This window comes from Triturus cristatus, chromosome 4_2 (assembly GCF_964204655.1).
Source record: "Triturus cristatus chromosome 4_2, aTriCri1.1, whole genome shotgun sequence".
In the NCBI taxonomy this organism is placed as follows: Eukaryota; Metazoa; Chordata; class Amphibia; order Caudata; family Salamandridae; genus Triturus; species Triturus cristatus.
The window spans coordinates 833,082,633-833,107,187 of NC_140586.1; the positions used below are offsets into that span (position 1 = coordinate 833,082,633).

General features: G+C 47.6%; 1 non-coding gene across 1 annotated transcript; it reads left to right on the top strand.

Annotated features, from left to right (window-relative positions):
• The first annotated feature begins 24,152 nt into the window (after positions 1-24,152).
• Positions 24,153-24,268, top strand: LOC146835198 (U5 spliceosomal RNA). Its single transcript, XR_014960912.1, has one exon. It is a non-coding gene; the product is annotated as a U5 spliceosomal RNA (small nuclear RNA).
• Positions 24,269-24,555: the final 287 nt, after the last annotated feature.

Genomic DNA, 24,555 nt, shown 5'->3' on the forward strand with positions numbered 1-24,555 from the left:
ATAATTATCGCCGCTTTTGCGGCCGTTTTCGGCCGAAAAGCGGCGATAATTATATCGCATTATTTGCAAGGACACGCTAGCGCGTGTTTCCATGCTTCAGCTCCCGTTTTGTTCACGCCTCGCTTTGCATCTCTAATGAGATGCAAAGGAGGCATGCCTAACAAAACACCATGGGAAAATATCGCTAAATCAGCTTCGTGATATCATCAACGAGGGGTAGAGATATTTTAAATCCCGTCAACTATGCCTTAACGCAGGAATTTAAGGTCTGTTAAATTCCTGACTAAGGGATAGCTAACATGGGAGGTGGATTATGGTGATACGACCACAGGGTCGTATCACCAAGGCTATCTCCGTTTTGGGTGCAACATCGCTGGTTTTCCAGCGATGTTGGCCCATTTTTGCGCTAACGCTGGATTATTTATCACCTAGGTTACACACGTTGTAAACAACGCGCTAACCAGGCGATAAATAACAGCAATAGACGGCAATAAATATGAAAGCGCTAAGCGCGCTTTGCGATATTTATCGCCGTCTGTTGCTAATATACCCCTAATTTTTTTACTCATGTTGGTTTATTAAGATACAAAAGACTGAGGGGTATATTTACAAGCCCTTATCGCCATCAGAACGTCACTTTGTTTGACATTGTGGTGGCGATACCGGCTTCGCCATATTTACAAGGATGAGTTAAGCCACTAAACATGGCTTAACGCTGCCTTATAAATAAGGCACCTTTTCACGCTAAACTTAGCATGCAAGGGGTGGACAATGGGTGTTGCGGTGGGCGTTCCGCCAAAACACCCATTGATTTTTACGTTGCTCCATATTTACAAGAGTGGAGTAAATATGGGGCCACGCCAAAATTAAGACTTGAGAAAACCTGGTCTAAACAGGGCTCAACAAGGAGAAATGCCTTTATTTCTCCTAGTTTTTGCTGTTTGTATGTGTGGTGCATTGTGAAGCACACATAAACACACCAAGACACCATGCATGATTGTTTATGTGCCGGAAGGTGTCCCTGAGTGTGACCAAAGTTTCAAAAAAATAAAACATGCAATTGGAAATACAACTGAAATGGCCTGTTTTGACCCCAAATCACATACTGAGATCACAGTAGATGCGAGCCCAGTGGGGCTGGGAGCAATCCTTACCCAACACAATGGTCACCCAAATGCTCAAAGACACACTGTGGCCTATGCCATTCGAAGCATGTCTGAAAGTGAACGTGCCTATTCTCAGTCGGAGAAGGAGGGACTTACTGTAGTTATGGGAATCCCACCTGAGCATCCAGATCAAGCATATGACCCTATGTCATCAGCTAATGACCCATGTACCCCTCAACTATGTCATACTACCCGATCAGGTAGAGCAGCATGAGTGCCTCGACGACTCATTGAAGAAATATGACGTTAATGTTGTTTGTACCTTTTCATTTAACAAAGGGGTAGATGTGGTATCTTTAAGATTATGAGCTATGGGACTCTTGTGGGTCTTGGAGGACTTTAAACAGGAGTTACATAAGCTGCGAGGAGGTGGTAAGATGTGGCTATTAAGGTCATGAAGCAATGCGTTCAATTGTTTGATTGTATGCTGAAGAATAAAGACGTCTGTTACAGAGCTCCGTGGGGCCTATTTATGACAGGCATATTTACAAGAAGCCTTTGCAGCTTTTGCGTTATTTTATGTTTTTTACGCACTGGCGGCTTTTACTTTACCCCATATTTACACGGTGACACATCTAGGCAGATACGTCACTTTTCGACAGCAGAATTTTTGGAAGTGGTCCGCTGCACTTGCAATGTAACGCATTCGCTGTGGCATAGGAATCTGACCAGCTGAGGTCAATGTAATCTGCGAGGAAATCACATCCCCTCAAAAAGTAATTGCACACATAAGGTGAATTACACAATAAATGTCACAGTACACAACATTAATGACTTGTATCCACACACATAGCAGTCTTACACAGTATGTCACATATACGTAGGTATAGCGGTACACAGTACACAATGCCCACTTGTATGCGAGACATACAGGACCAATGTAATAGAGACCAAGGTGAGTTTTTGACCTGGTCCCCATACAATAAGCTATTTGCGTCAGTCAATACTGACGCATCGCCTCTGTTTTTTTGACGAATTACTGTAGTTGCATCAGTCTTAGGTCCAACTACAGCAATGCACTACTTTTGGGCCTGGTGCTTTGTGGCATCCTTCCCACAGATCCGTCAGTATTTCTGACGCATCCATAGGTCCTTGTGCATGGAGCCCCGTATTGTAAATACGGCATGCCCATGGCGTTGTAAGGATTTTTTCCGCACGAGCTAGTAATTTTGACACATTGATGCGTTACTGCAGTGATGCGTCATTTCTTGTAAATAAGGGCATAAGATTTTACACAGAGTTTGTGTCACACAAGTGAAACAAAATGATGCTAAATCTTTTATTTTCACCTACTTACTTTCCAGCGTAAAACCTGTTTTACACCGGAAAATCACTTGAAAGTAACGCAAAGCAGCGCTTAGTGCTGCTTTGCATTAGTTAGCGCCAAAGGGGCATACCAAAGGTGGTGCATGGCAATCCCAGGCAACCACCCAAGATTTCTGACACTAAGCCCTATTTACTTAAAAAAGTAGAGAAGGTTTAGCATCAGAAAATAGCGTCCATTTCAGAGAGGCGCTATAAAGGAAAAATGCTTTTATTTTTCCTTTCTTTTCTGACATTGCATGAGTGCTGCCCTGTACAGCACACATACAAAGTAGGAAAAGACTTAAAGTTAGGGACATATTTACAACAAACTACCGCAACGCGGAACCACATGCCAGCTTGCTAAGCCGCTCCATAATGAAAGTGCAGAGATGCGTCGTATTTACAACAGAACAACGCATCCTGGTGCTTTTTTTGCGCTGGTGCAAAATTGGTTGTCTAAGTTCAATGCAGGCATGCTTGCACCATGATGCAAGAGTGCCTGCATTGTAGGAATGATTGTTTCAGTGGAGAAGGGGCGCCTTCCTGCACAAAAACAATCAATGGAGGCGTTTTCCTCTTTCTATGTGTGCTTCATCTATGTGTGCTACAGCACACATAGAAAGAGGAAAAAACAAGGAGAAATAAAGATATTTCTCCTCATAGGATTTGACGCATTCCCAAGTCCTTGTAAATCTGGGAATGCGTCAAAATCTATTGGTGTTGCGTGGGAACACCCACTGCCACGCCCACGAAACGCCTCTTTGACCCAGAGTAAGGCAATGCTGCCACTGGCACTGCAGCCTTACACCATATCTACGAGGCCAGGGAACGCCACATAAAGTGGCTTTGTGTGGCCTTGTAAATATAGGTCTGTACTCTGCGGTGCCGCTGCTTTAAAGAAAAGTGGTGCAGACACGGCGCAGACTCCTTGTAAATATTCTCCTTAGTCTAAGCATAGTTTTGGGTTCTGGAAGGGTATTTTTCTAGTCCAAAACTATGTTAGTCTCACACGGTGCAAAGGCGTGTCCGTAGCGCACGGCCGCACATTTCTGCGCTGGCGTTCGTGAGAGCAGGTGCAGTCCGTGCAGGTAAGAGTGTTGGGGCAGAGTGGGGGTCGACATAAGATGACATGGGAAGCTTTAAAAAAAAAAAAAAAGAAAACCATGGTTGTCTTTTTTAAGGTCTCGCCTACGCAGCGTGCATGCGCTCCATAGGAAAGAGACCGTTAGAAATCGCTCCAGGTTTGCAGGCAAAAACATGCACGCGTTGCATTGCTTTAAATGGCAACGCGTGCACGTTTGGCGATTGCTTTGCAGGAGCGAGCGGCGCCATGTGTTAGTAATGATCGCGCTCGCTCCCGCAAGATAAACGCTGCCTGCTATCGGCAGCACTCCCTCACCCCCTACTTACACGAGGCGCGCGCGTTTGTTTCTTACGTTTTCGTTCAGTATTTTACAAGAACTTAAATACCTCATTGGAATTCGTAATGCTGCCAAAAGAGTGTCATTTTCAACTACAGTTAGATGGAGGTTTGGCATTCTGCGGTGTGGATTAACTTGCAAGCGCGCGACAACTTCCGACTCATGTTTATTGGAGAAACAGACTTTCTTCCGCACATCTGCCGCGTGGACTCTTCCTGAACTAAAATCCGCGGCCAGAGTCCTTCATCTGAATAAGGCCCAGAGAGTACACATTGAAAGGAGAGAATAGGCGATCGTGCACAATAATTACACATTCTGAAATTTTATAGATTTCTAGCACGTTATCTTTAAACACGGCTTGAAAGTATTTCATAATTATAATGTAAGTGACATCGGTATAATTTCCAAATTACAGTCTGTCAGACGGTTGCGCACGGCGGTAAACTGAGTAACCGGAGGTGCAGAGAACTCTATTACAATAACCAGTATTATATCACTAGATCCTTGCAGCGGGCAATGCATACATTATGGGCCCGATTCACAGAACTAACATAAGACAAAATCCTAAACTTACTACCATTTTGGTATTCACAGAAGGCACTTACTCATTTTAGTATTCACAGAAGGCACTTACTCATTTCGGTATTCACAGAAGTTAGGAGTCCTAAATTTAGGACTCCTAAATGCCTTCTGTGAATACCGAAAGTCTTAAAGTTAGGATTTTTCTCAGTTTAGTAGTAGTAAAGTTAGGACTTTGGAGAAATGAACCAAGCACCACCTGGTTTTTAAATGCATCTCTTGTCTAGTAGGCTGTCTAGGCAGAAGTCCTGATTTCAAGGAGGCCTTTCAATTCCAATCCCTGAGCAAATGTCTGTTTGCTCAGTGTTTGGAATTATATGTAATGTGGTTATTACTGCATTTCCTGTGTTGGGACAGGAATGTTCCCTGCATGGTAGACTGACCTGTACCCTGCCATGAACACCCAATTGCATCTGAAACTGGTACTCTAATTTTTAGGTCTCGCCTACGCAGCGCGCATGCGCGGCATAGGTGAAAGACCTTTAGCCATCGATGTACCTTTTAAGCCAAAAGCGTGCACGCGTTGCATTGCTTCTAATGGCAACGCGTGCACGTCTGGTGATTTCCTTGCAGAAGCGAGCTTTGACACCATATGTTTGTAATTAACTTGCAAACATATGGTGCCCCTGCTCGTTCCTGGAAGGGAAACAAGTGCAGGCCCCCTCCTGTCTTCCCTACCCCTGCTGCCTCCTTCTTTAGCGCGAGTCGCACGCGCGTGTTTGTTTTATTTTCTTTCATGGCGGTGAAAGAAACTAGCCAACTTATGTCCCAAAGCTAACATTGTGTAATATCTTACTTTCAATCGTGCTGCAGCCGCTGCCCAACCTGGATACAAAAACATTGAAAAAGCCAATGGGCCTCTCGTAGACAAAACCTATTGGCTTTGCTAATGCTTGTGCCGCTGAAACATGATTTTTTATGAAGCTGTAACAGAACAGTCAGAGGAAGCAACCACTGAATGGAGCAGATGCAACCATTTGGTCCCGCGCTGTTACCACTGTGTTTTAAAGAGTCCATCTGGGAAAGTACGTTGCTGCTTAAAGCTCGGCCCCGGCGCCGTCCCCCCACCCATCTATCTCTCTGCCTTGTTCACTCAGCGGATTGCTGCAATGAGTACTCCAGAAGGATGCATGCAGCATTGGGGCAAAGTGCCTTTCCCCCCCTTTTTTGGTGCATCATCAGACACTTTTAAACCAGAGCCTGTGGTGTGAAAGGAGCATAGGGAAAGGCGTATTTATTTATTTAGACGTGATTGTAAATGCATATAGTGCTTGCTCCCCTTCTTTGCCGCACTCCCTTTCATCTTGGGGTTTGAGGCTGCACAGCGCCGAGGAGCTGGGATCAGCAGATTCAAAAGAGGGAGGTTGATCATTAACCAGGACGTCTTTTCTTCAAAGGTCTGTTTGTAGGAAAGCGCATACGGGTGGATTTTTGACCCCACTCCCTCCCACGCAGCCCCGGGTCCCCCTTTCATGAGGTGCCACCCAGCTGTGCGCGAGGAGCCCGGGCTTTCTGTTCCAGGGCTCTGTTTACAGCCCGCGCGCATGGACTCATAAATCTTGTATGCGCGAGAATTCGCACCTGCCTCGCAGCCACTTCAAAGGGATTCCCTGCCTTTCTTTTTGGCTTTAAGTGTGCATGCACATCTCCCCCTTAGGTTGTTAGGGTGTTTGCTCTTATTCTGCACACCCTTTATTAATCACACCTTATGCTAATTTCAATATTCCCCGATTGTTGGGTGATGCACTGAAAAGGCCACAAGAAAAGACCTGGTTCAAAAACAGTGATTGTGTGTCGCTCAGCAGCTGTTGAAGCTCTCCTGGTGGATGAATACCCCTTTGCCTCTAATTGTTTATTTGCTGCTCGTGAACTAAGTTCGGGGCATATTATCAAAGGCCAGCGATAATTATCGCTGGCCGTGCTTAGCGATAACAATATTATCGCAGGCTATCTCTGGAATTTATCGCCCTGGTAGCACGTTGTAGGAGAGTAGGGTCTGCTATCCTATGGTCACCCCAAATTTTTGCTTTTTGCTTCACTGGTTTTTGACATATTGAGGCTGTGGGCCTGCCAATCAGACCCCCAGCCTGCTGTTCTCTCTACTAAATTTACCCTATGCACCCTAGGTGCATAACCAATTGGAAGTGGATCACCCTGTGAGCCCCTGTACCAGTGTACACTAGGTACCCAGGGCATTGGTGTATCTAAGGCCTACCAGGGGCTGAAGCATGTATTATGCCACCCCTGGCCTGGCCTAACAAATTTGACACAACTGGCTGATCACTCAGCTGGGGTAAGTTGGTGTAACCACCTCTTACTTAGGTGTAGTATACCTATACCTAACCTTAAATGGGACACATGTTAACCTATAAGTCACTCCTATGGCAGGCCTTAACAATCCTGAAGGCAGAGTGCTTGGTTCCATGTGAGATGGTGCTCTGGCATGAGCTGAGCCTGTCTGCAGTGGCCGGAACAACTTCCTTCTACTGTTTCCAGATATCGTCATACCATATACTCTTAAGTGCATTATGGACCTCGCGGTTAAATGCTAACTTTGGTTTGGCTTTATCAAAACATGTCGAGTAAGGTGTCATACGAATTGGAATACTAACCCCTCGCCAATTTTGGCGACGGGGTTAGCATTCCACCCTTCTAGAGGGACACGACATGTACAGTACCTGAAACCCGGGTAAAATCAGACATAGCCTCAGCTCCACAAAATGGATGCTGCCACCACAGACACAAGTCTGCCCTCCTGCTGCTGGGAGTCCTTCCAGCTTGGGAGGTGTGGACAAAGGGTTTCCTGCCAGGGGAGGTGCGTGCACCACCCCAGACAGGATTTTGTGTATTGGTCAGGTAGGGCTTGAATAGAACCAGACATGCCTGAGGCTCACAAGGAGCCTCGGTGCATATGCCAGTTCAAACCGGTCCTGGGGCACACCAGCCCTGGACCTGGGGCGAGCTGGACAAAGGATTGGGGGTGTAACCACCCCCCTTCCTGGTCCCACCCTTAGGGAGGGACCTAGCAGGTAGTCCGGCCCCTAGAATCCGCTTAAAGGTAGGAGCTGTGTCCTAAGACTTTAAACATCCTGGAATCAACTTGAAACTAAGAAGAAGACGGGAACTTCGACGCTCTGCCGCACAGAGGACTGAAGCCAATCTCCCCTGTGGTCAGGGAGTGACCACCTTGCTAACGCAAGCACCATCCAGCGAATCACCATCTGCTTTGCCGCCGCCTCCCACCGGAGCCCGAGCCCAGAGACTGACAAGACCTGGACCTCCAGACCTCTCACCGCCCGATCCACAGTCCCTGAAAAAGAGAGACCCGTGGAGGCAACGAGACACGTGGAGCCAGCCATCTTGAAACGACCACGACAAGCTGCAAGTGCAACAACCAAGGCTCCCTCCAAGTTGTGCTTTGGGATCTGAGAAGCCCAACCCTCGAGCAGCATCTGCACCAAAGGTGAGCCCTCCAGCATCTCCACGATCTGCGTGGGGCCCTTCTGCATTTTGCCACTCGACACGCCTAACCGGTTGCTGGCCGCTGGCTAGTGGCCATCTTGGCGACGAACTTCAAGAAATACACCGCTGGTCTGGTTGCTCCAGACTGGTCCTTGCTCCCCTCCAAAGGAGCAGTCCCTCTGACCTTGCTGGTCAGAACCATCAGCTTATTTCGTTTTCCACAACAATTGCTTTTGCCAAGGCTTGTTTGCTTCGATCAAGTCGCCGACACCGCCGACAGCGAGAGCCTGCGTGGGACAGCTCGTGAACCGACTCCTGGACGTCGTCGACCTCCAGGGACCACGTGGCTGCAGAGACAAGCTGCACCTTTCTTCCTGTTTGCACCCGACATCGCCTGGTACCCACCTGGTGCCACGCTGGTCACTGGCTAGTGACTGTGAACACTGTCCCCTCTGCTTACAGGTCTTCTACAACTCCGATCCACTCTTGGATCCACCGCATCTCTCCCGGACCGACCGCCTGCAGCATCTTTGTCCACAGGCTACACGGAACAGATAGAAGAAACCCGACGCACTTCGACACCTATGCACCCGCTTCCTGTGGGTGAGGTAAAGCTGGCACTCCGGTGCCCAAGTGTAGAGTATCATCTCTAGTGTCTGTGTTTCCAATCTTGAGTTCCTAGTCCATCCGGAAGATCCTTTTTGCAGTAACTTTGTACTTTTTACGCACCCATTGAAAACCTATGGGAGCTCGCGTGTGACTATTTGCTCTGCACACGCAACCCGTGGACCTCCTGGTCACTAACTAAAGTTAGCTCCTTGTAGGCCCAGCGATTCTAGAGGCCCTAGGCCTTTTCCCTTTTCTGTTCGTGGTACTTATACCACTATTTTAGTATATGGTTTGAGCGGCCACCAGGGCCTATCCATATAAAGTGCAACTTCTGTGTATTCTACTGTAATCTTGTTTGACAATTTGTGCTCCTGTGCTCATAAAGAGACTAGGGGTTACTTTGAGAAATAAATACATATATATTTTCAATATATATCTGTGTGGTGTCCTTTCATTGGTATAAAGGGGGGTTACATTTGGTAAAACAGCCTGCTTAACACGCTTCACGAGTTTAGCCTCAAAGACTGCTTAGCCTACGCTACCACTAGGGCAGCTAGTCCGAAAAGGTTGACTTACAACCACACCATAAGGGTTGCTTGGCATGGTACAAGGTGATCACTTTAACTAGTGAGCATCATATACCAGGCCAACTTCTCACATTGGTGAGCAGCGGTTGGATTTGAGCTTGCTGTGTTTTACCATTGTAATCTCTTGGTTACCAATTGAAAGATCACATAGGTACCTATAGGTACATATAAAACAAGATTAGATATACTTAAGTTCTACTGAACTTAGTTGTTGTAGAGCAAAGGGAGTAGCACACCCTGACTACAACTACTAGATAGGTTTAGTAGGTAAACCCAAGTGTAGGTAGATTGCAACACATCCACCCACACTTAAGAGCAATGGCTGGGGCAGAGGGGTCCACTGTACCCATCTCTGTTGAGAGTGACCCCCAGAGGGCACCAACCATCTTTGCTACCCTTAATCAAAATGAGCTCAGGCAGTTGGCAAATATCAGGGGCCTTAAACAGCCCATGACTGCTCTTGAGAGAGCCTGCAAAGTGCAGCAGGTTCCTGAAGACCAGTGGGCAGCAATCCTCTGGCTCTCCTTTGAAGGAAGAGGCAGAGACAGACTCCTCACTGTTAGGGAGAAGGATGTCAGAAATTACAGAGCCCTGAAAAGTGTCCTAGTTGATGGGTTAGGCTTAACCACTGAACAGTACAGGTTAATGTTCAGAGACACCCAGAAGACACAGACTCAGGACTGGTCTGAATACATTGAATGTGCCACTAAGGCTTTGGAGGGTTGGTTGCTGGGAAGTAAGGTATCTGATTATACAGGATTGTACAATTTGATGATGAGAGAACAGATTTTAAATAACTGTCAAAACCAGCAACTGCATCAACACTTGGTTGACTCTGATCTGACCTCTCCCCAAGAATTGGGAAAGAAGGCAGACAAATGGGTCAGAACCAGGGTTAAGCAAAAGAACCAGAACCAGGGCCAAGGGGGTGATCAGAAGAAAACAGACCAAAAGGGTGGAGATCAGAAATCTAAAGACCAGAAGTCTTCAACAGGGCCCCAAACTACTGCTAAGGAGGGTGGGTCCCAACAACAATCTAAGGGAAAGAAGAAAGAAGGTCAAAAGAAACCCTGGTGCAATCATTGCAAGAATACAACTCACTGGACTAGTGATTGTAAGAAGGGTGGAGCCCCCAACACTGTTGCCCCTAAGGCACCTGCTCCCAGTACTACTGTTAGCAGTGTTGGTCCCCAGACAAAGGGTGTAGTGGGAATCACTATGGGAACTGAAGGAGATTCTGACTTAGACAGAACCCTGACACAGGCAGTCTTGATCTGTGATGGGGACATTGATTTGTCCCTGACTGTGAGCCCCAGTAACCTGGGCAAGTACAGACAGACTCCTTTAATTAATGAAAAAGTGGCTCAAGCCTACAGGGACACATGTGCCAGTGTCACTATGGTGACACCAGGCTTTGTGGACCCTGGACAGTATATACCAGGTGAGAATTACCTGGTGACCAATGCCAGCAATGCCACTACTTCACATAGTGTGGCAGTTGTTAACTTCTCATGGGGAGGGGTAACTGGCCTCAAAAGGGTTGTGGTTAGTGCAGACCTCCCAGTAGAATGTTTGTTGGGCAATGACCTAGAGAGTTCTCTATGGTCTGAAGTGGAGTACAGGACAGGACACATGCAGAGATGTTAGGTATATCACCACATGTCCTTGCTGTGACCAGGTCACAGGCCAAAAAGTGCCTTACTGAACCTCAGGTCTTGGATCCTGGAACAATGGACCAAGCACCTACCAAGAAGAAGAACAGGAGGGTCAAGGCTGTGCCTTCCCCCCTGCCTCAGAGGGATGATCAACCTTCCCAGGAAGCTGATCTAGAGGACCCTGAAGGAACTGTCCCTGAAGAGCTTGAACCTGATCAGGTTGAGTTTCTGGGGACAGGGGGACCTTCAAGGGCTGACTTGAGGCAGGCTCAGTTATCCTGTCCCTCTCTTGAACCCCTCAGACAGCTGGCTGCTGCTGAGGCTGCTGGGAATGCTCAAGGTACCCATAAAGTGTATTGGGATGAAGGGCTCCTTTATTCAGAGGCTAGAGACCCCAAGCCTGGTGCAACCAGGAGGTTGGTTATACCTCTGCAATTTAGGGGCTTCCTTCTTACCTTGGCCCATGATATTCCTTTAGCAGGACACTTAGGCCAGAACAAGACTTGGGACAGGCTTGTCCCTCACTTTCACTGGCCTCACATGAATGAAGATACAAAGGAGTTTTGTCGCTCCTGTGTGACCTGCCAAGCCAGTGGCAAATCAGGTGGCACAACAAAGGCCCCCCTAATACCACTACCTGTGGTGGGGGTCCCCTTTGAAAGAGTGGGAATAGACATAGTGGGTCCCATGGATCCTCCCACTGCATCTGGGCACAGATTTATACTGGTGGTAGTGGATCATGCCACCAGGTATCCAGAGGCAATTCCCCTTAGGACCACTACAGCACCTGTTGTGGCCAGGGCCCTGCTGGGAGTATTCTCCAGAGTGGGGTTTCCTAAGGAGGTAGTTTCTGACAGAGGTACCAACTTCATGTCAGGATACTTGACAGCTATGTGGAAGGAATGTGGTGTCAACTACAAGTTCACCACCCCTTATCACCCACAATGCAATGGGCTTGTTGAGAGATTCAACAAGACCCTAAAGGGTATGATCAAAGGATTACCTGAAAAGCTCAGGCGAAGATGGGACATCCTTCTACCCTGCCCTCTGTTTGCTTACAGAGAGGTCCCACAAAAGGGGGTTGGCTACAGCCCCTTTGAATTGTTGTTTGGGCACCCTGTAAGAGGCCCACTGTGTTTAGTGAAGGAAGGATGGGAGTTACCTCTCAAAAAGCCTAAACAAGACATAGTGGACTATGTACTTGGTCTCCGCTCCAGGATGGCTGAGTATATGGAGAAGGCATCCAAAAACCTTGAGGCAAGCCAGGCCTTACAGAAAGCTTGGCATGACCTAAAGGCTGTCTTGGTTGAGTTTCAGCCAGGACAGAAGGTATGGGTGTTGGAGCCAGTGGCCCCAGCAGCACTCCAAGACAAATGGTCTGGACCCCATACAATCCTGGAAAAGAAGGGAGAGGTCACCTACTTGGTGGACCTAGGAACTCCCAGGAGTCCCCACAGGGTACTCCATGTTAACAGGTTAAAAGCATATGTTGACAGGGCAGACATGGGCTTGCTCATGGCTACAGATGAGGGACAGGAGGAAGAGAGTGACCCTCTCCCAGACCTGTTGTCTCAGAACCCTGAAGATGGCTCAGTTGAAGGAGTGACCCTTGGAGGCAACCTCACTGCCCATCAGCAGACTGAATGTAGACAAGTTCTACAATCATTTCAACATCTGTTTTCCCTAATACCTAGCCAAACTGACTGGTGTACCCATGTGGTGGACACTGGTGACAGTCTGCCTGTAAAGAACAAGCTTTACAGACAACCTGACCACGTCAGGGACTGTATAAAGGCTGAGGTACACAAAATGCTGGAATTGGGTGTCATTGAACCCTCAGAGAGCCCCTGGGCTAGCCCAGTGGTTCTGGTCCCCAAACCTCACACCAAAGATGGCAAGAGAGAGATGAGGATCTGTGTGGATTACAGAGGACTCAATGCTGTCACCAGGACAGATGCACATCCTATTCCAAGGGCAGATGAGCTCATAGACAAACTAGCTTCTGCTAAATTTTTGAGCACATTTGACTTGACAGCTGGCTATTGGCAAATCAGATTAGCTGAGCAGTCTAAGGCCAAAACAGCATTCTCAACCCCAGGTGGGCACTACCAATTTGTGGTGATGCCCTTTGGTCTGAAGAATGCACCTGCCACCTTCCAAAGGTTGGTGAACGAAGTCCTTACTGGGTTGGATGACTTTTGTGCAGCATATCTTGATGACATTGCTGTCTTTAGCTCCACCTGGGAGGACCACCTGATCCACCTGAAGAAGGCTCTTGAGGCTCTGCAAAGGGCAGGCCTCACTATCAAGGCTACTAAGTGCCAGATAGGGCAGAGTAAGGTTGTGTATTTGGGCCACCTTGTAGGTGGAGGCCAAGTTCAACCACTGGAGAGTAAGATACAATCCATCAAGGACTGGTCTCCTCCAACCACCCAGACTCAAGTTCGAGCTTTCTTGGGCTTAACTGGGTACTCCAGGAAGTTTGTTAAGAACTATGGGTCCATTGTGACTCCTCTTAATGATCTGACATCCAAGAAGATGCCCAAAAAGGTTCAGTGGACAGTAAGCTGTCAAAAGGCATTTGATGACCTGAAGGAGGCCATGTGCTCTGCACCTATCCTGAAAAGTCCTGACTACTCCAAAGAGTTTATTGTCCAAACAGATGCTTCTGAGTTGGGTGTGGGAGCTGTGCTGTCACAACTTAATGTAGATGGTCAAGACCAACCCATTGCTTTTATCAGCAGAAGGTTGACCCCCAGAGAGAAGAATTGGTCAGCTATTGAGAGGGAGGCCTTTGCTGTGGTGTGGGCCCTGAAGAAGCTGAGGCCATACTTGTTTGGCACTCACTTCAAGATTCAGACCGACCATAAGCCCCTCTTGTGGCTAAATCAGATGAAGGGTGAAAACCCCAAACTGCTTAGGTGGTCCATTTCCCTACAGGGGATGGACTTTACAGTGGAGCACCGGCCAGGTACTGACCATGGGAATGCAGATGGTCTCTCCAGGTACTTCCACTTAGGACATGAAGATGAGACTGGTCAAGGCTAGTTTAATGTCCCTGCGTTTGGGGGGGGGGGGGTTGTGTAGGGACTGCTATCCTATGGTCACCCCAAATTTTTGCTTTTTGCTTCACTGGTTTTTGACATATTGAGGCTGTGGGCCTGCCAATCAGACCCCCAGCCTGCTGTTCTCTCTACTAAATTTACCCTATGCACCCTAGGTGCATAACCAATTGGAAGTGGATCACCCTGTGAGCCCCTGTACCAGTGTACACTAGGTACCCAGGGCATTTGTGTATCTAAGGCCTACCAGGGGCTGAAGCATGTATTATGCCACCCCTGGCCTGGCCTAACAAATTTGACACAACTGGCTGATCACTCAGCTGGGGTAAGTTGGTGTAACCACCTCTTACTTAGGTGTAGTATACCTATACCTAACCTTAAATGGGACACATGTTAACCTATAAGTCACTCCTATGGCAGGCCTTAACAATCCTGAAGGCAGAGTGCTTGGTTCCATGTGAGATGGTGCTCTGGCATGAGCTGAGCCTGTCTGCAGTGGTCGGAACAACTTCCTTCTACTGTTTCCAGATATCGTCATACCATATACTCTTAAGTGCATTATGAACCTCGCGGTTAAATGCTAACTTTGGTTTGGCTTTATCAAAACATGTCGAGTAAGGTGTCATACGAATTGGAATACTAACCCCTCGCCAATTCTGGCGACGGGGTTAGCATTCCACCCTTCTAGAGGGACACGACATGTACAGTACCTGAAACCCGGGTAAAATCAGACATAGCCTCAGCTCCACAAAATGGATGCTGCCACCACAGACACAAGTCTGCCCTCCTGCTGCTGGGAGTCCTTCCAGCTTGGGAGGTGTGGACAAAGGGTTTCCTGCCAGGGGAGGTGCGTGCACCACCCCAGACAGGATTTTGTGTATTGGTCAGGTAGGGCTTGAATAGAACCAGACATGCCTGAGGCTCACAAGGAGCCTCGGTGCATATGCCAGTTCAAACCGGTCCTGGGGCACACCAGCCCTGGACCTGGGGCGAGCTGGACAAAGGATTGGGGGTGTAACCACCCCCCTTCCTGGTCCCACCCTTAGGGAGGGACCTAGCAGGTAGTCCGGCCCCTAGAATCCGCTTAAAGGTAGGAGCTGTGTCCTAAGACTTTAGACATCCTGGAATTAACTTGAAACTAAGAAGAAGACGGGAACTTCGACGCTCTGCCGCACAGAGGACTGAAGCCAATCTCCCCTGTGGTCAGGGAGTGACCACCTTGCTAACACAAGCACCATCCAGCGAATCACCGTCTGCTTTGCCGCCGCCTCCCGCCGGAGCCCGAGCCCAGAGACTGACAAGACCTGGACCTCCAGACCTCTCACCGCCCGATCCACAGTCCCTGAAAAAGAGAGACCCGTGGAGGCAACGAGACACGTGGAGCCAGCCATCTTGAAACGACCACGACAAGCTGCAAGTGCAACAACCGAGGCTCCCTCCAAGTTGTGCTTTGGGATCTGAGAAGCCCAACCCTCGAACAGCATCTGCACCAAAGGTGAGCCCTCCAGCATCTCCACGATCTGCGTGGGGCCCTTCTGCATTTTGCCACTCGAAGCGCCTAACCGGTTGCTGGCCCGCTGGCTAGTGGCCATCTTGGCGACGAACTTCAAGAAATACACCGCTGGTCTGGTTGCTTCAGACTGGTCCTTGCTCCCCTCCAAAGGAGCAGTCCCTCTGACCTTGCTGGTCAGAACCATCAGCTTATTTCGTTTTTCACAACAATTGCTTTTGCTAAGGCTTGTTTGCTTCGATCAAGTCGCCGACACTGCCGACAGCGAGAGCCTGCGTGGGACAGCTCGTGAACCGACTCCTGGACGTCGTCGACCTCCAGGGACCACGTGGCTGCAGAGACAAGCTGCACCTGTCTTCCTGTTTGCACCCGACATCGCCTGGTACCCACCTGGTGCCACGCTGGTCACTGGCTAGTGACTGTGAACACTGTCCCCTCTGCTTACAGGTCTTCTACAACTCCGATCCACTCTTGGATCCACCGCATCTCTCCCGGACCGACCGCCTGCAGCATCTTTGTCCACAGGCTCCACGGAACAGATAGAAGAAACCCGACGCACTTCGACACCTATGCACCCGCTTCCTGTGGGTGAGGTAAAGCTGACACTCCGGTGCCCAAGTGTAGAGTATCATCTCTAGTGTCTATGTTTCCAATCTTGAGTTCCTAGTCCATCCGGAAGATCCTTTTTGCAGTAACTTTGTACTTTTTACGCACCCATTGAAAACCTATGGGAGCTCACGTGTGACTATTTGCTCTGCACACGCAACCCGTGGACCTCCTGGTCACTAACTAAAGTTAGCTCCTTGTAGGCCCAGCGATTCTAGAGGCCCTAGGCCTTTTCCCTTTTCTGTTCGTGGTACTTATACCACTATTTTAGTATATGGTTTCAGCGGCCACCAGGGCCTATCCATATAAAGTGCAACTTCTGTGTATTCTACTGTAATCTTGTTTGACGATTTGTGCTCCTGTGCTCATAAAGAGACTAGGGGTTACTTTGAGAAATAAATACATATATATTTTCAATATATATCTGTGTGGTGTCCTTTCATTGGTATAAAGGGGGGTTACATTTGGTAAAACAGCCTGCTTAACACGCTTCACGAGTTTAGCCTCAAAGACTGCTTAGCCTACGCTACCACTAGGGCAGCTAGTCCAAAAAGGTTGACTTACAACTACACCATAAGGGTTGCTTGGCATGGTACAGGGTGATCACTTTAACTAGTGAGCGTCATATACCAGGCCAACTTCTCACACACGTTATTAACAACGCGTTTCTCCAGGGCAATAAAAATTCCAGAGATATCGAGGTTATCGCCCTTTTGCAGGGAACATCGCTGGTTTTCCAGCGATGTTCCCTGCAAAACGGCGATAACCTTGCGGGAATTCCTACCTCATTACAGTCTCTCAACGGACGCGCGCTCGACCCTGGCGGGACCCGGATGTTAGCGGGCCCGCACTGCACACAGGGTTGGCGCGCTAGTCTTTACTCGCCATCTAATTGTGGGAGCCTTCATTAAGTGCGATGGGGCGGACGCGCAGCGGGTGAGAGAACCTTCGGGTTGACGATAGCCCTGTTGTTGTTACTGTTCTACTGCCGTGTTTGGGGAAGGAATAATACGCTTTTAAAAAAACTCTTTTAGCTCTTGAATTGTATTTTGCACACTTGCTGCTACTGACAAGGGGGATCTTTTTAACTGTCACTCTCTGAAAGCTGCTATCACTGTGTTCGTCTTTTATTAAGCTGCTTGCATCCTGTTTGTATTCTTAACAGTAATTTAACATTTTTTAGTATATTGGCTGCTACATTGAAAGGGAAACTTCAATCAGGAATATAATTTTATCGGGGAATTCCTACCTCATTGCAGTCTCTCAACGGACGCGCGCTCGACCCTGGCGGGACCCGGATGTTAGCGGGCCCGCACTGCACACAGGGTTGGCGCGCCAGTCTTTCCTCGCTATCTAATTGTGGGAGCCTTCATTAAGTGCGATGGGGCGGACGCGCAGCGGACGCGCGCAGCGGGCGCGCCGGTGGCGTGCCGAAAGCGCACCAAAGGCAAGCCCATCTGCGCCCGTCAGCGTCCGTAATGCGTCCAGCGCCAGAACCCCTGGCCAGTCCGGCTCCAGAAAGTATAGCAGGGTGGAGTTGCTTGCTTGCGATTTAGACTCATGTAGATCTCACGACCTAACTCCCCTAAGCAAGATAGGGTGTACAAACTGTTCGTTCTACTTAGGTGGCTCGATTGGGGCCATGTCAGGAGAGAGGGAGGATAGCATGGTTGAAGTCGCAAGGGAGGCTCAACATGGCCCACCCCCATGGTCTACTGAGGCTGGTCACAATTCTGGCAATCAGGAATGATCCCTTCTATGTACGCTGCTGAATATTCGATCATTAAGCACACATAAATATCAGATTGAAGATATCATTCAAAGCACAAACATTGACATACTGTTTTTAACTGAGACATGGGCTGATACTGCCTCTGGTTCCGATTGGAACATAGCATTACCTCAAGGCTACTCGGTGATCTCACAGAATAGACAAGGGGGAAAAGGGGGGGGCATTGCTATTGTTTATCGGGACTATATTAATCTGCGAATCAACGCCATTACTGATTTTTCGGCGGAAGTCGTGCACTTTACAATTGGTATTAATTATGCAGCGAATGTTCAGGGCCTATTGCTTTACCGTCCACCCGGTCCAAATGCGATCTTTGCTCAATCTTTGATGATCTACCTCGAATCGCAAACCGATCACGGCCCTTTCTTGCTTGTGGGGGATTTCAATTTTCACTTGGAGCTTTTGGATAAATCGGACACTAAAACTCTTCTCGATAATCTTTTCACATTTGGATTTGTCCAGTTGGTCATGGAACCCACCCATCAGGTGGGTCATACCCTGGACGGCATTTTTTCAAATGATTCCAATATAAATGTGGTAAAAGTTACTCCGGTGTCCTGGACCGATCATTATGCGGTCATGTTTAGGATCAGGGTCCTCCTCCCATTTTTGTGGAAACAAATACAATCTACCAAAATTAGGTCCCGTCGGTGGAACAAAGTCAATACTGATGACCTTTTAGTGGCTCTTAGCTCAGGCCCTAGGGCGATGTCTATGGATGGCAATATAGCTGCGTCTGATATCAATGATTGGCTCCAGATTGTAGCGGACCAGGTAGCTCCTGAAAGATGGTCCACCATCAGAAGACATAAACTGACATCTCAATGGTATAACTCCCAGCTTAAAGTGATAAAGGTGAAATGTCGCACAGCCGAACAAAAATGGCGACAGGATTACGATACATTAGCAAAAATTACTTATAATTCTGCCCTCAAAGAATATAGATGGCCATCATTGAGGCAAAAACGCAGTTCTTTGCCAATAAAATCGATGAAGCAGGAAACTCCTCCAGAGAACTGTTTAAAACAGTTAATTTGCTCTCTAAAGCCCAACAGGGCAATGTTTTTCATCCTGACCAAACGATCTGTGACAGGGTGGCAAACTTCTTCCAAAAAAAGGTCCAAGTTATCTATGATAACCTTCCCAAAATCGGCCTACCTCCAGACACTGATCGACTCCCATTAGTGTCTGAGAGATCTCCCGTGAGGGAGCTAACCTATTTCCCCGCGATTTGTCAGGAGGAAGTGGGTGATATACTTCTCTCCTTAAAATCGGGCTCACCCAAAGACCCCTGTCCAGCCACGGAGCTTCACCGGGTGGTAACTAGGATGGGTGAGGTACTAATGCCATTGTTCAATCAAATACTGGAGTTAGGCAGCTTTCCAGCATGCTGGAAGATGGCCACTGTTAGGCCCATACTAAAGAAACCCACGTTAGATCCCGCCGAGCTCAAGAACTACAGGCCAATTGCCGGCCTTCCCATTATGGGCAAGATCCTGGAAAAAGCTATGAACAGAACCTTGACTGACTACCTCGAAACCAACGATATACTGGATGTAGCTCAACATGGTTTTAGATCTAGTCATTCGACTGAATCTGCCTTGATTGTAGTTTCAGAAGAGATCCGTAGAATTATGGATCAGGGGGGAAATGCAGTCCTGGTTCTGCTCGATCTGTCGGCAGCCTTCGACACCGTGAACCACACGGTCCTGGTCCAGCGGCTCCAAGATGTGGGAATTGGGGGTTCGTCACTGTCTCTCCTTTCCTCCTTCCTAGACGGGAGAATTCAGAGCATATACTGGGATGGTTTGCAATCGGACAATTTTTCCCTGCCTTGTGGGGTCCCTCAGGGTTCGACCCTGTCTCCTACCCTTTTTAATATCTACATGCTACCACTGGCCAGCTTGATTAGGAGGCATGGTTTTGAATTTACAGTTTATGCCGACGATTCTCAGCTTATTATTTCCATGGCCAATCAGACAGAGAATACTGCTGTTAGGTTTCATGCCTGTTTGGAGGAGATTATAGCATGGATGAATCGTAGCTCCCTAAAAATAAACACTGATAAAACGGCGGTTATGGAATTCGGACAGGGACAACCTCGATGGGACGCTTCCTGGTGGCCCACTACAGCGGGTGAATGTCCCACCCCTGCCTCCAAGTTCAGAAATTTGGGGGTTATTTTTGACGGTAATTTAACCTTTTCGGCCCAAGTCAACAGCCTTACCTCCTCCTGTTTCTTCCTAATTAAAACCTTGAAGAAGATTTTTCCATTCATTAGGAAGGAACAACAGAAATTGGTGGTAGTGGCTCTCTTGCTCTCCAAATTGGACTACTGTAATGGCCTATTTTTGGGAATTAACAGATCCCAAATGAATAGGCTTCAATCACTGCAGAATGCTGCTGCCAGACTACTTTTGAATATACCCAGAGGCAAACCTACCTCGGCGGCTATTCGATCCTTACACTGGCTTCCGATGCAACATCGCGTGGAGTTTAAGGCCTTATGTCTGGTCCATAAAGCTCTTTTCGGAGGAGGCGCTAGGGCTATGTGCATTATGTTCAGACCTTATATTCTGGCCCGCTCACTTAGATCGGGTTCTCTGAACCTTCTTTGTTTGGACAGGATTAGGAAGGTAAGATGGGGGGGTAGAGCGTTCTCCCATCAAGCGGCAAAGCTTTGGAACACGTTGCCCGTGGCCATGCGTCTACAAACTAATAGGTTAGCTTTCAGGAAAGCCTTGAAAACCTGGCTGTTTGCGATAGTATAGGTGTATGACACATGCTGTGTGCCTACTAGGTTCTCTCTCCATAGCGCCAAGACGCCACGGCATACGAGCGCTCTATAAACACATATCCTATCCTATCCTATCCTATCCTACCACACAAGTCAAAATCTATAGTTTGCATCGACACCCACCCTGATGGGATTGCTGGCTGTGTGTCTGCTTGCCCCTTTTTTTGCGGGGTGATAGTGTCAAAGAATGCTGTGTAGCTGTAATAGAAAAGCTAGTGCGACAATAGAATCCTCGTCGCCAATGAGCGCTGAATCTCACTCACCAAGCTTGTGATTTTTTTCTCCCCCACAAGTCTCATATTGGAGAAAATCTCATACATTTAGAGAAAACTGAACTGTTTACACGGAGAGTCAGGCAAGGTTAACCCCTTTGTTGGGAGCACTTTGTCACCATTAGCATATCTTTCCTGGACCTGCATGACGCTTTGGTGCGAGGTATATTCTCCCCCCACCCACAACCTGCCTCTGCCCCCATACACCCTTCTGGTCTTTCTTTCTCTCTCTCTCTCTCTCGCTCTGTCTGTTGCCCTCTCCTCCCTCCCTTCCCCTCCCCTCTCCCTACCCCACACTTCCAGTGTTGAGGGGCTCTGGTGGCAAGCAGGCTCTTCCAGCAGAGTAATAATCGCACGTGTCATTTATTGGTTCTGTGCACCATACACCAATTATGAGCGAAGACGCAACATTTGCATCTCAGGTTTTATTAGGAGTTGGAGAATGCCACATGTGAAACCAAAGCTGAAACCAGCTGCACTTCGGTGCCAAAAGCTGGGACCTATAGAAGCACTTCATTCTGTCCAAATGCCCCAGTCTGGGCCTCAATCACGTGCCGAGGTTCTGTCATCCACTGTCATTCACCTAAGTCATTCACGCAGGCGCATACAAATGGCCAGGGAAGCTTTCTGTACACTTTGAAGAATTGCACTTCCGGTCCCGTAAACAGTCATTCCATTTCCTAAATGTCATGAATGAATATCAAGTGCTGCATAACATTTGGGTCAGTTTTTACAGATCGGCACCTCAATGTCACAATCCTAACGGGAACAACAGAATTCATTCACAGATAAACATTGTTTCACACACATCCTTTTACACACACGCACAAAAACAGACTGCACTTACCTTATTTTTTCCATCACTGTGTTTTTTTAGGGTCAGCGATCTTCTTATGCAATCTATCATAATCATTAATGAGTGTCAGAGGATAATTTTATTTCAAGGTGCAAATGTCGAGCATGATGCTGCGCCATTAGTTGTTGCAGCCAAATGCTTTCCAGTGCCAGTGAAGTCACCACCTCAGACAAATATGAACAAACACTGGGGCATATCAGCTATATTTAATTATCGCTCAGCACTTTTAGCGCGAGGATAATTATCGCAGGCTAACGCTGGATTCTATCGCGGAGATAGCGTGCTATCAGCAACGCTTATCTCCAAAGCGATAGGAATCCATGCGTTAGCTGGAAAACAGTGTGATTATCGCTGGAAATCCAGCGATAATCGCACTGCGACCAGCGATACCTTGCTGATAGGGCAGGGTGGTCTTAGCCATGTAATCCACCTCCCATTGGATTACATGGCTAAATCAGATTACAAGCAGGCGTAAGGAAACTAGCGATAACTGTGGTTAGCGCTACTTTTCTTATCGCTCTGCTTGTTTACGTGCAGCTTGATAATTGGAGAAATGTCGGTTAGCGACATTTCTCCAGTTATTTTGGCACGGAACGCCCACTTTGCATATCAGAGATGCAAAGCTAGGCGTTGTTGTAAGGGGCGCTAAATCAGCAAAACACCCGATAGTGTGTCTTTGCTGATAAGGCGATGAAATTTTCGCCGCTTTTCGCCCAAAAACGGACGCAAAAGCGGCGATAATTTCATAGTGCCGCCTTGCTGATATGCCCCACTGTTTCTCCAAGTATTTTCTTACTTTCCGTCCATTTAATTTTCATACTCCGACGTTGGATTTGCAAGACAAATTGTATTGCAAATTTTCTTGAGATAGTGTGTTAGCAGACGAATGCTGGGACACCTCTAAAAGCGAAAAACAAATGTATCTCTTCTTTCCAGATTAGAACTAAGAATTAACAAGCATTGGCATAGGCAATTGGGGAGAGTATGTGGTCTGTCGGCTAGATTGCTGACTTTGGTGCTGGAAACCAGGGTTCGAGCCTCGGGGTCGCGTCCACATCCTGTGATTCTGTGCAAATCACTTAATCTCCCCGTGCCTGGATATGTAATATAAATACAGTGCTCATGTACAGTGCTCCAATACCTTCGGGTCGAGCTCGTGCTATATAAAAGATGCACACAAAAAAAAATAGGTCTCTCCTTTGGGACCTTATAAGTGTTAAGTCATGCAACAGTTGATGTTGTTGCACCAAGGATATTGTGCTGCATAACTAAATACATATAAGGTCCCAAAAGCGAGACCTATTAGCTATGCCAATGCTTGTTTTGTTTGTTTCCCTTGTCGTTGTATGTCGATTTCCCCACACCCCACCCCGCCGCTCTAACTTGCATGGGCCGTGCCTGAGGGAGAGGGGAGGAGAGTGCCATTTTTCTGTAAATATAGCGCTCTCCTGCTCTCTTCTTCTCAAGCAGCGCAGCATTCGCAGCTGCTGCACTGCGCTGCGGGACAAACTAGTAAATCTGGCCCCGAGTGTGTCGTGTTCATTAGCGTGCTCCAAGGCTGGTGAGAGATACAAATACAATGGGTTACTAGTACATCTTTTTCATAAATGTGTCTAGGTGGCGCTATATTTTGACCCACGGTGAATAATGGGCATTTCATTTCGAAAGATTTTTTCCTCTTTTATTTTTACAGTTTTCTGTAGCGCGATGCTGATTGCTGCCCCGAGAGCATTTCAGCGCTTTACAAGAGAACCAGACACCTTCCAGGCACGAGGAAGAGTGACTTTCTCAGAATCCCCTGCGGTTGGGCGGAAGCCGTGATCCGAAGCTGGTCGTCAGTTCCAAAATGTGCATCTTTTGCTGCTGTTCTGTGGATGGGCCCAATTCAATGACCCTAAACAAAGCTGTGGGAAGGAGATGGACTGATCCGGCGGTGACTGGGCCGGTCAGGCCCCTCAGACCCACTGCTGCAGGAGCTTGTGCTGCGTGAGAGGCGAAGGGCCGGTTTAACACAGCCAGAGCTGCCGAGTCTGCAGCAAGGGTTCGCGTCCCGGCTGCGGCTCAACAGCCTGTTACTCCTAGCAAATCGCTGAAAGACGCCACGGGTAAATAATATATATCAACAAAACTGCTCTTGTGTAGTGGAGGTAGACTAATGCTTGTGTAAAGCGTTCTACTACCGAGAGCGCAATGAGAGCAACATGAGTAAACCGCTGTTACACTCCCGAGGGTCACGTGTGACTCAGAAGCCTTGTCACGTGGGTAACTTTAGGGGTTATTTACATACCCACAATCCCCTTTATTTGTAAGCCCTTTTATGTAGTTGAATAAATTTTACTACTTATCAATAGCAAAACACCAACAAAAAAGTATTTTCTAGGATAAATTTTAGGTATCTGGTTAATTTTTGTCCCCACACTAAGAGTCCGCGGTGTTTTGTTCCATGCGGTCTCTCCCACAGCGATCTGTTGGCATACTCTGGTTTCTCTTCAAACCGAATAAATCTTTCGCCTTTTACTAAAGATTTCCGTGGAGAGGAACATTAAAGAGTTTCACTCAATTTTTGAAAGTTCTATCTCTGATAGAGCTGTTCTAAACAGTTAAAAAAAACAATTTAAGAAACTGATATGCCAGCTACCGAAAGGTTTGAGTATTATTGCATATAAAGACAATATGGTCGCTATATTTATTATCTATGTGGGTAGTGCTGCGTGATGTAATTGCCATTAGTTTAATTCTCTATGAATTTGTCAGTGAAAGCAAACCTTCAGTAAATTCTCCTGTTCGTTGTTTTATAAAGAGGCATTTTACGATTATTTTAATGCTACGGTTTTTTTTCTAGATTGACTTCCGGTTTAAGTTCTATTGTTTATTTT